The sequence below is a fragment of the Suncus etruscus genome, chromosome 13 (genome assembly GCF_024139225.1).
Source record: "Suncus etruscus isolate mSunEtr1 chromosome 13, mSunEtr1.pri.cur, whole genome shotgun sequence".
Lineage (NCBI taxonomy): Eukaryota > Metazoa > Chordata > Mammalia > Eulipotyphla > Soricidae > Suncus > Suncus etruscus.
In genome coordinates, this window is record NC_064860.1 from 72,808,930 (window position 1) to 72,821,791 (window position 12,862).

Sequence of the window (12,862 nt, forward strand, 5' to 3'; positions counted from 1 at the left end):
GATTGTAGCATTATAAATATTTGTGCTTCCTAAAGGAATTGCACTTTTTCTACCTTTTATTCATTTGTTTTGGGGGCCACATCCAGCTTCATCCAGGACTTTACTCCTAGATCTGAATTCAGGTATCATTCCCTGTGTACCTGCTGTCCTATCTGAAGATATTTCTTTTCTTTTCTTTTCTTTTTTTTTTTTTTTTTTTTTTGGTTTTTTTGGTCTTTGGGCCACCCGGCAGTGCTCAGGGGTTACTCCTGGCTGTCTGCTCAGAAATAGCTCCTGGCAGGCACGGGGGACCATATGGGACACCAGGATTCAAACCAACCACCTTTGGTCCTGGATCGGCTGCTTGCAAGGCTAACGCCACTGTGCTATCTCTCCAGGCCCAGATATTTCTTTATACAAAAAAGTATTCAATTATTATCCAATTCTCTGCTATCTCTCTATCTCCTTTTTTCTAGTCATCAAGTCATATGCTTTGAGATAAATGCATAATCGAATAATAATATAGAAAATGTGCCTATGTGTTAGACTGTTTATATTTTTGTGATGTATGAATATTAATTACCTATATAATTAATATATTTTTAAATTGGTCACATTTATATTCAAAGATGCATTTTGATAAAGTGGATATCTCAGAGAACAACTGAAAATTTATAGTGCATTCTTTGTTCCAATTCAAATAGTACCAAAAATATTGGACAATTAATGAGCTTTATGAAAAATATGCTATGATTTTATTATTTAAATATATATATATTTCTAATTGACACATTTTTCCTGAGTTATGATATTACTGAATTTTATACATGTATTTGATAAATGAAATATATAGGAACTAATATAGAATTCATTATTAAGATGTATTTACATTTTGCTAAAATAACTTATCATTTATAATATATTTCAGTATGAAAGTACACATTGAGGAATAAACAACTTAAAAAATGTTCAAAGTAAATTGATCAAGGTGGAAGCTGATTGATGAAGGTAAAAGAGCTAATTAATCAAGGTGAAGTAGAAAGGAAAGATTGGAGAAGATATGGGAGCAAAAATGTGGTCACTGAATTATTATTGCAGGAAATTTTTTTAGGAAGTTTTTCTTCAATACATAGGAATATTATCTAAGGTTTCAATTTTTAGATCAGAAATTGCAATATATGAACCAGAAAGAAAAATAATTATTCTAGTCTCTTGATTGCAAAAAGAATAATGGATGTTTAAGTCAGTTGCTTTAATAAAATACCATAGACGAGGTTGCTGTATAATGTTAATTTATTTTCTCACAATTCCATAGAGTACAGGCTAGAGTGATAGCACAGTGGTAGGGCTTTGCCTTGCATGCTTCTGAACTGGGACAAACCCAGCTCTGGTTTGATCAGGTTTTACAGATCCAGGTTTGATCCCTGGCTTCATATGTGGTCCACTGAGTCTGCCAGGAACAATTTCTGAGTGCAGATCCAGGAGAAACAGATGAGTGCCACCAGATGTGACCCCAAAAAAATCTCAACACCCCCTCCAAAATTCCAGAGAGAATAAATCCAAGATATAGATACATCAAGTAGCTTCTACTGAGTACCTGATATTGTTGAAAATACTTATTTCTGGATCTTCACAGTTCTAAAGACTACTCCCTTTCTTGGTGAAAAATATCCCTAACATCTGGGTGATTATAAGGATACTCCTTCTATCATAAGAGTTTTATTTGTATGGCTTTATCAATTTATCTACAAGGCTTTACCTATAACATAATATTTGTTATAGTATTTTTAGCATATGAATTTGACAAAACATACAGAAAAAAACTTATTATAGAAACCAAGCATATCTGAGAGGGTCCAGGGCAATAATACAACAGGTATGACACTTTCCTTGTATGAGTTTAATGCAGGTTTGAACCCCCTTTCTCCATATTAGTAACACCCAAAACTGCCAGGAATTTTTCCTGAATGCAAAACCAGTAATAACTCCTGAGCATTATTGGGTGTGCCCCCACAAAAAAGAGTTAGAATAATCTTGGATTTGAGGCACAATATTAAAAATTCAAGAGAATTCATCTTCTAAATGCTGTATCAACAGATCAATTATATGAACCTTAGAATAGAATAACACTTGTTAAATTATTAATATGTCTGTGACTTAATGTGTTAACTTAACCAAGTAATATATTTGCATTTTAATAAGTTTTACTAAACTCCTTGACCCAGATAATTGCTCTAATATTCACCATAACAGACATCTGATAAACCGTGAACCTTGAAATCTGTGAAAGACAAACATCAGGCTGAAATATATACATATACACGTATTACAAACAAACTTAGATACCATTGTCATTTAGTACTATAATTTTTTTCATCTCCTTTCTCAATTTTATTACTTTCACAATTAGGCAGACATGGATTATAAGTAGTCCCTAATTTTTCTCTCTAGTAATATTTTAAATAGTTATTTAAACATCTTTAGTTATACAATTTTTAGTGATTAGTGACATTACTTTTCAATAGAATTTCTTAACCTGTAAAAATGGGAGAAATAACAAGAAAAAGCAAGCAAAAGTAATTTTTAAGAATCCAACTAGTAAATATTTCTTCATTATTTATAATTTTTACATCTTTCAAGGGATACAGTATAATGAAACACAAAGAACCTTAAAGACTGTTCATTGTGAACTCAAGCTAACTGCCATCAAAATTTATTATATTCAAATTAAATAATAGACAAGTAATTATATTTTGACATGTTTGGGTACACAAAAATAATGAATGTATAAAAACCAAATTATCCAAAATTAAACCTACCTCCATAATTTGTAAATAAGTCAGTGATAGATCAAGTTTTTAAAACCCAATTAATTTTATAATTTTTATTTCTTTTTAAATAATTTTTTATTTTGACCAAAGGGGATTACATATATTTCATAGTAATGTTTATATTCATATTGACATTGGATCAGGGTTAATTCCCACCACCAAAGTTGTCCTCCCTCCACCTTTGTTCCTAGCATTCATCCCATATTCCTCTCCCTTACCCCCCAGGCTGCTAATATAGGTGGTCCTCTCTGTGTCTATCTTGTGGTAGATTGAGTATCGATTCTATTGTCATTGGTTTGGGTTTGATGTTTAAGTCTGATCATTTTTATTACTTCTTAGTGATCATACAACTGTTTGGTCTTGGTGCCCTCCATTGTTTCCCCCTCAAATTGAAAGGTGGAACAAGTTGTTTCAAGTTATATGGTTCTGTTTGAGGAGAAGAAAAATAAATAAAATGGGAGTGAAACTCAAATTAGCAAAGAATAGGCGGAACCCTTCTAGAGAGGCTATAAATATTAATTTGAGAGAAGAAAAGTAAAAAGGAAGAGCAATACATTAACAGGGACAGAAGAGATAACATGGAAGCAAGGGGTTTGCCCTGCATGCAGAAGGACAATGGATCAAATCCTGGGATCCTACATTGTAACTGCCTCTGCTCCTGTCCTTTACTGGGAGAGAATTCCGGCCAGCAGCTTTCTCTCAACCGGGACAGAAGGCAGAAGGCAGCTACAAATAATTCGCGAGTGTTAAGCTCTTTTGTGAACACCTAAAAAATTAAGCTGCAGAAGTTAGTAAAACGCTCAGGGTGACATTGCCAGTTGAGAGGATTTATTGAGGGGAGAGCAGGGTTTTTATGCCCTGCTCCAGTGGGAGGAGTAGTAGCATAGGATTGAAACATAAACCAATCAGATTTGTACAAGTACAACAATTTTAACCAATGGGAGCATAAACACATTTTGATGGCGGGAAGGATAAGGAGGAACCTGGCGGGATGAGGGGAGGGGAAGCAAATTCTTAAACAAATAGCTAATTGATATTTACACAAATACAATTTTTTGTTTAGCTTATTTTCCATTTAAATCTTTCTTTTGTGTAAGCAATAAGGATCATAATTTACAAAAACATATCTGCTTGAGAGCAGGCACAAAAACAGGTTCCATGGAAAGGTTAAAGAATCTGGTTAAGCCAGATTCTTTGTGCTGAGCTAAATTTATTTGCAGAGTTTTCTGTTGGTTCGGGGCTATGCAAACTTTATGGCTTAAAACAGGCAGGTGGTGGAAAATTCATTCAGAGTTCCTTTGATATGTGGGGTGCTCGGTCTCCCACACCACATGGTCCCCCAAGACCGCCAGAAGTGCCCTCAGAGTGTAGAGACAGGAGTAAGTCCTGAGCAGTGCTGGGTGTGACCCAAAAACAAACAAAAACAAAACAAAACAAAACAAAAAAGAAACACATCAAAAATACAAAAAGAAAAATCAAACAAAAAAGTCCAAAAATGCACCATAGCAATAAAGACATACATCACACACTAACCACAGTCCTGAAATAAAAACAAAACAGCACAAAAAAGAAAACAACAACAGCAACAACCATCACTACCCCCCCCCCCCGAAAATTATTTTATGCTGCTTTTTGTCTCCCTGTATAAGCACAGTAAATATTGGGGAAATTAGAAAGGGAATTCTCTTGGCCTAATCTATACAGAGTTTCCCTGCCCTTGAAGTATACTGTTATGGAACTAAAACCCAATTAATTTTAAACAAATTTTCTACACTTAGTTTTGAAATTAAATAAAAATACTCCAATTTAGATAATTAGGTATAATATACATTAGATTATAATATATTTGAAGATATCAAAATACCTTTTCAGAAATAATCATTCTAAAGTTTTCATCTCAATGAAATCAGAAGCAAAAATTAAAAAAATGAGATGTACAAATCCAAAAGTTTCTTCACACTTAAAGAAATATTAAACTTGAAACAAAATTCCTCCTACTGAATAGAAAAAATGTCAGCACATTGTAAATCTGACAAAATATTATATCTGAAATACAAAAGTTACACAAGTCAAAATATAACAATTTTATTAAAAAGTGGGAAGAGTAACTAAACAAATAATTTGTCAAAAAGGAAACTTTTTAACTGAAAAATGCCTTATTATTATTTAATATCCATAAAATTCAAGCCAAAACAACATTTAGATAGAAATATGTGTTCTTCCTTTCCTATCTGGATTCCCTTGATATCTTTTTCTTGCCTAATCGCTATAGCAAGTACTTCCAGTGCTATGTTGAATAGGAGTGGTGAGAGAGGACAGCCTTGTCTTGTGCAGGAATTTAGAGGGAAGGCTTTTAGTTTTTCTCCATTGAGGATAATATTTGCCACTGGCTTGTGGTAGATGGCCTTAACTATATTGAGAAAGGTTCCTTCCATTCCCATCTTGCTGAGAGTTTTGATCAAGAATGGGTGTTGGAACTTATCAAATGCTTTCTCTGCATCTATTGATATGATCATGTGGTTTTTATTTTTCTTGTTTTTGATGTTGTGTATTATGTTGATAGACTTACGGATGTTAAACCATACTTGCATTCCTGGGATGAAACCTACTTGATCGTAGTGGATGATCTTCTTAATGAGGTATTGAATCCTATTTGCCAGGATTTTGTTGAGGATCTTTGCATCTGCATTCATCATTGATATTGGTCTGTAATTTTCTTTTTTGGTAGCGTCTCTGTCTGGTTTAGGTATCAAGGTGATGTTGGCTTCATAAAAGCTATTTGGGAGTGTTTCCACTTGTTCAATTTCATAAAAGAGTCTTGCCAGGATTGGTAGTAGTTCCTCTTGGAAAGTTTGATAGAATTCATTAGTGAATCCATCTGGGCCTGGGCTTTTGTTTTTGGGCAGAATTTTGATTACCGGGCCGGACGGTGGCGCTAAAGGTAAGGTGCCTGCCTTGCCTGCGCTAACCTTGGACGGACCGCGGTTCGATCCCCATTGCCCCATATGGTCCCCCAAGCCAGGAGCAACTTCTGAGCACATAGCCAGGAGTAACCCCTGAGCGTTACTGGGTGTGGCCCAAAAACCAAAAAAAAAAAAAAAGAATTTTGATTACCATTTTTATTTCATCAATGGTGATTGAGGTGTTTAGATATGCTACATCCTCTTCTTTCAACCATGGAAGATTATAAGAGTCCAAGACTTTATCCATTTCTTCCAGGTTCTCATTTTTAGTGGCGTAGAGTTTTTCAAAGTAGTTTCTGATTACCCTTTGAATCTCTGTCATATCAGTAGTGATCTCTCCTTTTTCATTCCTAATACGAGTTATCAAGTTTCTCTCTCTCACTGTTTGCCGATGACATGATGCTCTACTTAGAAAACCCTAAAGACTCTACCAAAAAGCTTCTAGAAACAATAGACTCATATAGCAAGGTGGCAGGCTACAAAATCAACGCACAAAAATCAATGGCCTTTCTATACACCAATAGTAATAAGGAAGAAATGGACATTAAGAAAACAACCCCATTCACAATAGTGCCACACAAACTCAAATATCTTGGAATCAATTTGACTAAAAATGTGAAGGACCTATACAAAGAAAACTATAAAACTCTGCTCCAAGAAATAAGAGAGGACACGCGAAAATGGAAACACATACCCTGCTCATGGATTGGCAGGATTAACATCATCAAAATGGCAATAATCCCCAAGGCATTATACAGATTTAATGCAATCCTTCTAAAGATACCCATGACATTCTTCAAAGAAGTGGATCAGGCACTTTTGAAATTCATTTGGAACAATAAATACCCTAGAATAGCTAAAGCAGTCATTGGGAAAAAGAATATGGGAGGAATTACTTTCCCCAACTTTAAACTTTACTACAAAGCAATAGTTATCAAAACAGCATGGTATTGGAATAAGGACAGACCCTCAGATCAGTGGAATAGGCTTGAATACTCAGAAAATGTTCCCCAGACATACAATCACCTAATTTTTGATAAAGGAGCAGGAAATCCTAAATGGAGCAAAGAAAGCCTCTTCAACAAGTGGTGTTGGCACAAGTGGCTAGCCACTTGCAAAAAATTAAACTTAGACCCCCAGCTAACATCATGTACGAAGGTAAAATCCAAATGGATTAAAGACCTCTATATCAGACCCCAAACCATAAGATATATAGAACAACACATAGGGAAAACTTTCCAGGACATTGAGACTACAGGCATCTTCAAGGAGGAAACTGCACTCTCCAAGCTAGTGAAAGCAGAGATTAACAGATGGGAATATATTAAGTTGAGAAGCTTCTGCACCTCAAAGGAAATAGTGCCCAGGATACAAGAGCCACCCACTGAGTGGGAGAAACTATTCACCCAATACCCATCAGATAAGGGGCTAATCTCCAAAATATACAAGGCACTGACAGAAATTTACAAGAAAAAAAAAACATCTAATCCCATCAAAAAATGGGGAGAAGAAATGAACAGACACTTTGACAAAGAAATACAAATGGCCAATAGACACATGAAGAAATGCTCCACATCACTAATCATCAGGGAGATGCAAATCAAAACAACAATGAGATACCACCTCACACCACAGAGAATGGCACACATCACAAAGAATGAGAACAAACAGTGCTGGCGGGGATGTGGAGAGAAAGGAACCATTATCCACTGCTGGTGGGAATGCCGTCTAGTTCAACCTTTATGGAAAGCAATATGGAGATTCCTCCAAAAACTGGAAATCGAGCTCCCATACGATCCATCTATACCACTCCTAGGAATATACCCTAGGAACACAAAAATACAATACAAAAATCCCTTCCTTACACCTATATTCATTGCAGCACTATTTACCATAGCAAGACTCTGGAAACAACCAAGATGCCCTTCAACAGACGAATGGCTAAAGAAACTGTGGTACATATACACAATGGAATATTATGCAGCTGTCAGGAGAGATGAAGTCATGAAATTTTCCTATACATGGATGTAGACAGAATCTATTATGCTGAGTGAAATAAGTCAGAGAGAGAGAGAAAAATGCAGAATGGTCTCACTCATCTATGGGTTTTAAGAAAAATGAAAGACATTCTTGCAATAATAATTTTCAGACACAAAAGAGAAAAGAGCTGGAAGTTCCAGCTCACCTCAGGAAGCTCACCACAAATAGTGATGAGTTTAGTTTGAGAAATAACTACATTTTGAACTGTCCTAATATTGAGAATGTATGAAGGAAATGCAGAGCCTGTGTAGAGTACAGGCAGGGGTCGGGTGGGGAGGAGGGAGATTTGGGACATGGGTGATGGGAATGTTGCACTGGTGATGGGTGGTATTCCTTTTATTACTGAAACCCAAACACAATCATGTATGTAATCAAGGTGTTTAAATAAAAAAAAAGAAATATGTGTTCTAATGATCCTTATGATATGGAACAGAATTAAAATGTGCTGAAAAGACATAGTAAAAATCCCACTATAGTGTGGCCATGGGGAAACAGTGCAGAACAACCCCATGTATAGAGACTGCAGTTCTGATGACACGAGATGTACAAACCAGCTAAGTATTCTCTCAGATAAGATATTTAGAGAAAATATATGGAGGATGTTCATGGAGTTCAAAGAAAATATAGAGAGAGTTGAATGGAACAATATAAGAATTAAGAATACATGAAGATAGAAATCAGAAAAATTCAAATTGAAATAACAAGTCTGAAAAACTGGGTAAATGAAATAAAAACCTCAATGGAAAGCCTCTCTCATGGAGTAACAGCAGCTGAGGACAGGGTCAGTGAGCAGGAGGATGAGATGCAGAGCAACTCCATACAGCAGGAGAGATTGGAAGAGAACCTTAAAGTAAATGATTAGACAATGGACAAACTTCTTAAAGAATGTGAACAGATGAAAATAGAAGTCTTTGATAAATTCAACAGAAACAACATAGGAATCGTTGGAGTCTCAGAGACCCAGAAGAGTCTAATAATAAAAGGAGATGGAGGAAGAGTGAGAAAGGGAAGAGGAAGAAGAAGAGGAAGAAGGGGAAGAAGAGGAGGAGGAAGAAGGGGAAAAGAGGAGAAAGTTGAAGAAGAAAGGGATGAAGAGGAGGAGGAGGAGGAGAAGAGGAAGAGGAAGCAGAAAAAGAGAATAAAAAAGAAAAGAAAGGAGGAGGCTAGGAATATGGTTCACTTTGTAGGTGTCAATGTCTAGATTTGACATCAGAGGATCTCATGTTCATGCTTTAATATTATCACAACTGGTATGAATTTGTGTATATCTGTATGTATATATGTGATTTACATATGCATACTCACATGTAATAAAGCAACTGTAAATTTTTTTTAAAAATGTGCTAAAAAGCACGTAAAAAAAAAAGAAACCTCTCAAATGTTCTTTTAGGAAGTATTTACTCATCTTACCAGTACAGAGAATACAAATTTCTTAGAAAATCATAAAAATTATACATTTCTGCAATTTCACACCTACTTATGCATCCAAATAGCTTAAAACATTAATTTGAAATAAATATGACACCCTAGATGTGCTATTTATTTATTAATAGTAGTTGAGATGTGGAAACAAAGCAATTACTAATGGTGTATTTTCATTAAGAATATATAGCAAGCATGGGGCTGGAGAGATAGCATGAAGATAGGGCATTTGGCTTTCATGCAGAAGAATGGTGGTTTGAATCCTGGCATCCTATATGGTCCCCTGCGTCTCCTAAGAGCTTTTTGTTTTTGTTTTTGTTTTTTGTTTTTTGGGTCACACCTGGCAGGGCACAGGGGTTACTCCTGGCTCTATGCTCAGAAATCGCTCCTGGCAGGCTCAGGGGACCCTATGAGATGCCAGGATTTGAATCACCGTCCTTCTGCATGCAAGGCAAACCCTCTACCTCCATGTTTCTCTCCGGCCCCACTAAGAGCTTTTTCTGAGCATAGAACCAGGACTAAAGCCTGAGCCCTGCCGGGTGTGACCCAAAAATCAATATATATATATATGTATATGTTAAGGAAAATATTAAGCAATAGCAAAATACAGGTTATTTTATTCAAATGTGGAAAATTTTATCAACAAAAGTGGAGAAATGGAGGGGAGATGACTATGGTAGAGGTGACTTCAAGACATTGGTGGAAGATTAACAGCACTTGGTGTTGTGGTGTGCAATAACTTTGTATATTAACATTATGACCCTATTACCAAAATAATAATCAAATATTCTCAAAAATAATTATATTTTATTTTAAACAGTATACAATAAATTATTTAAACATAAAATGTTTTAGCAATTTTTAAAATAATATGTATATATGTGATGAACATACATATGTGTATTCACACTTACAATAATTTATTACTCAGCTATTAAATGTATGTGATGCCCACCCCACACCGGCCTGTACTCTAGACAGACCTTCTACTTCCCTCATTCAGTCACATTTTGTTATGATAGTTCTCAGTGTAATTATTTCTGTGACTGCACTAAATGATCCCTGTGGTAAGCTTCATGTCAGGAGCTGGACCCACCTGTCCTCCTCTATTTTGCCTCTGAGAATCATTACACAAATATTTTTCATTTGTTTCAAAACCCATAGATGAGGGGTGGGGTGGAAGGACACTTGGGATAATGGTCATGGGAATGTTGTGTTGGTGAAGGATTATATATATGTATATATATATATATATGCATACATATACACAAATATATGTATGTACTTTAAAACATTAAAAAAAAGAAAAGAAAATATAAGGCCTCCCAATTCTTACCACAGGCTGTGCTCTTTACACTGACTGTATAGAAAGAGGAGGTACAGTAAATGCACCCCGTATACACCTCAACACAGGCCCTTTGCCTGGTCTGTATTGTGAATTGGGGGACAAAAAATGTATGTGATGATGCCTGTTATTACAGCACAGCATGCTCAACAAACTAGAGTGATATTTCAGAAGGAAAATGATAAAAACAGATGATGTCATTTATTTGCAGGAAATAAACAGAGTAAGTTAAGAGACAATGTGTACTAAAAATTAGCTTAGAGTATAAGGTTACCAAGTGTTCTACATTGTTTTCTATTTAGAAGTTTTATGGTCCAATGAACTGCGATATAGAAATATTTGCATTTTTGAGGTATATATTTAGAAGTAACACTATATCCTTAAAATAAGAGCTCAGGCACATAATTCCTATAAACCAATGTTTCCTTCAATAAATGCTAACTATATATATTTTTTTTGCAGTTGCAAATAGTGATCACTCCTTTGGTAGAAAATAAACATGCTCATGGCTTGAAAAGGGTTAAATTGACTCATCATGTAAGGAAAGTTACTAGTAGATCAATAAATTGTATTATTACTTTTTGAGCATTTTATAATTCAATGAATAAAGAATATAATTTAGGAAATGTAGACATGATAACAGTGTATACAATCATTTAAAATCCTGTTATGCAGATGATACCCACAGAAACTATAGTATTATAAAATGTATATAAAGGTATCTAGAATTTGAATCCTGGTAATAGAATATAGAGATAAAGGCATTTGACACCATGTGAAAAATTTCGATCAATTCTTCGCACTTTAAACATTACTACTGACCAGGAATAATCTCTAATTATTATAATGTGTGGCCCAAACTCTCCCTCCAAAAAAATAATTGCTTCTTTACTTAATATCTTACAATCAGTTTAACTCCTTTGTATATTTTTGATAAATTTTAATAAATTATTCTTAGAAATAGTAGACAAAGAAAATGTGAAATGAAAATGTCCCCATGTATGTAAAATTAATAATAGTTCTTTGAATAGATTTTTTTTTATAAAATGCTTATTTTAGAGGGGACATTTGGAGAGGGAAATGTTACACTAGTGAAGGGGGTGTTCTGTGACTGTAACCCAACTATAATTATGTTCGTAATCATAATACTTAAATAAAAATATATTTTAAAAATTCTTATTTTAAATATAAAAGCAAGAAAAAGTTGAAGCTAAACAATTGCACCTTACTGAGTTATTTTTAATATAAGTATTAATATATTAATTGAATGTATTTGTTCTCTTAAAATCTCCAATACAAAGTGTTTCTCTATATGTGTGTTTCTGTTTCTCTTTGAGTTTCTTTTTCTCTATTTCATTTGTCTTTTTCATTCTCTTGGTCTTTACCTCAATCTATTTTAGCTATTTTTAAATTTTCATCATAAAATTGTTTTCAGTGTATTAATTACCAGTAAGGCAATTTAAAATAATATTTTACCAATTGAATTTTAGTGGAAAAATTATGTGTTTATAAAAATTACATTTTCATGCTAGATTTTTCAACTTTGAAGACCATAATAATCATTATGAACTAATTAATTTTTATCTACCACTAACTTGTCTTATTTGTTATTTGCTCTCTGTATCTTTTTAATCAAAGCTTACACGATATTAGAGATGAAAGAAGTTGGTTTGATATATTTATGACCAAAGTACTTTTTAAAATGTGTCACTGCATGAATATTTTATTAATATGTTTAGTAAAAACAATAAAATGGAGAAATCAGAGTTTAAATATTAAAGATAAAATGATAAGTGTAGCTTCAAAATTTAAAATAGAATGCTAACAGGTCATTGTACATAAAAATTCATCATAATGGGCACTATCTTATCTTGTGCCTTTATTCTGTTATTTGATTAACTTTTCGTTTAGCAACTTGGCAGAAGCACATTATCATAAAAATTTCAAACACTGATTCCCGGTCAAAGTATATCATTGCTATTTGTTCTCCCTGAAGATCATTTAAAACCAATAGTTTCTCTTTCATTCTCTTCTTTTCTCTAAATATTGTACATGCAGCACAACTCACAGAGTATCCTAAATTGGTAAATGATCTCAATTTATTTTATATTACCACAGAAATGACTCAAGCACAGAGTTTCTTTATGAAGACTTGTGGTTGAGTAAGTTTTGCTAGAATGCAAAATCAGAAAAATATAGTTTGGGGGCCATATTTATATCAAGGTCAAACTCATTAGAAGTAGCAGCCAAAAAAAAGGCATGTAATAGTAGAGAGACCCTTT

General features: G+C 34.2%; 1 non-coding gene across 1 annotated transcript; it reads left to right on the plus strand.

Moving 5' to 3' along the window:
- Nucleotides 1-10,554: 10,554 nt before the first annotated feature.
- Nucleotides 10,555-10,687, plus strand: LOC126026314 (small nucleolar RNA SNORA51). The gene has a single exon (XR_007501607.1). It is a non-coding gene; the product is annotated as a small nucleolar RNA SNORA51 (small nucleolar RNA).
- The last annotated feature ends 2,175 nt before the right edge of the window (nucleotides 10,688-12,862 follow it).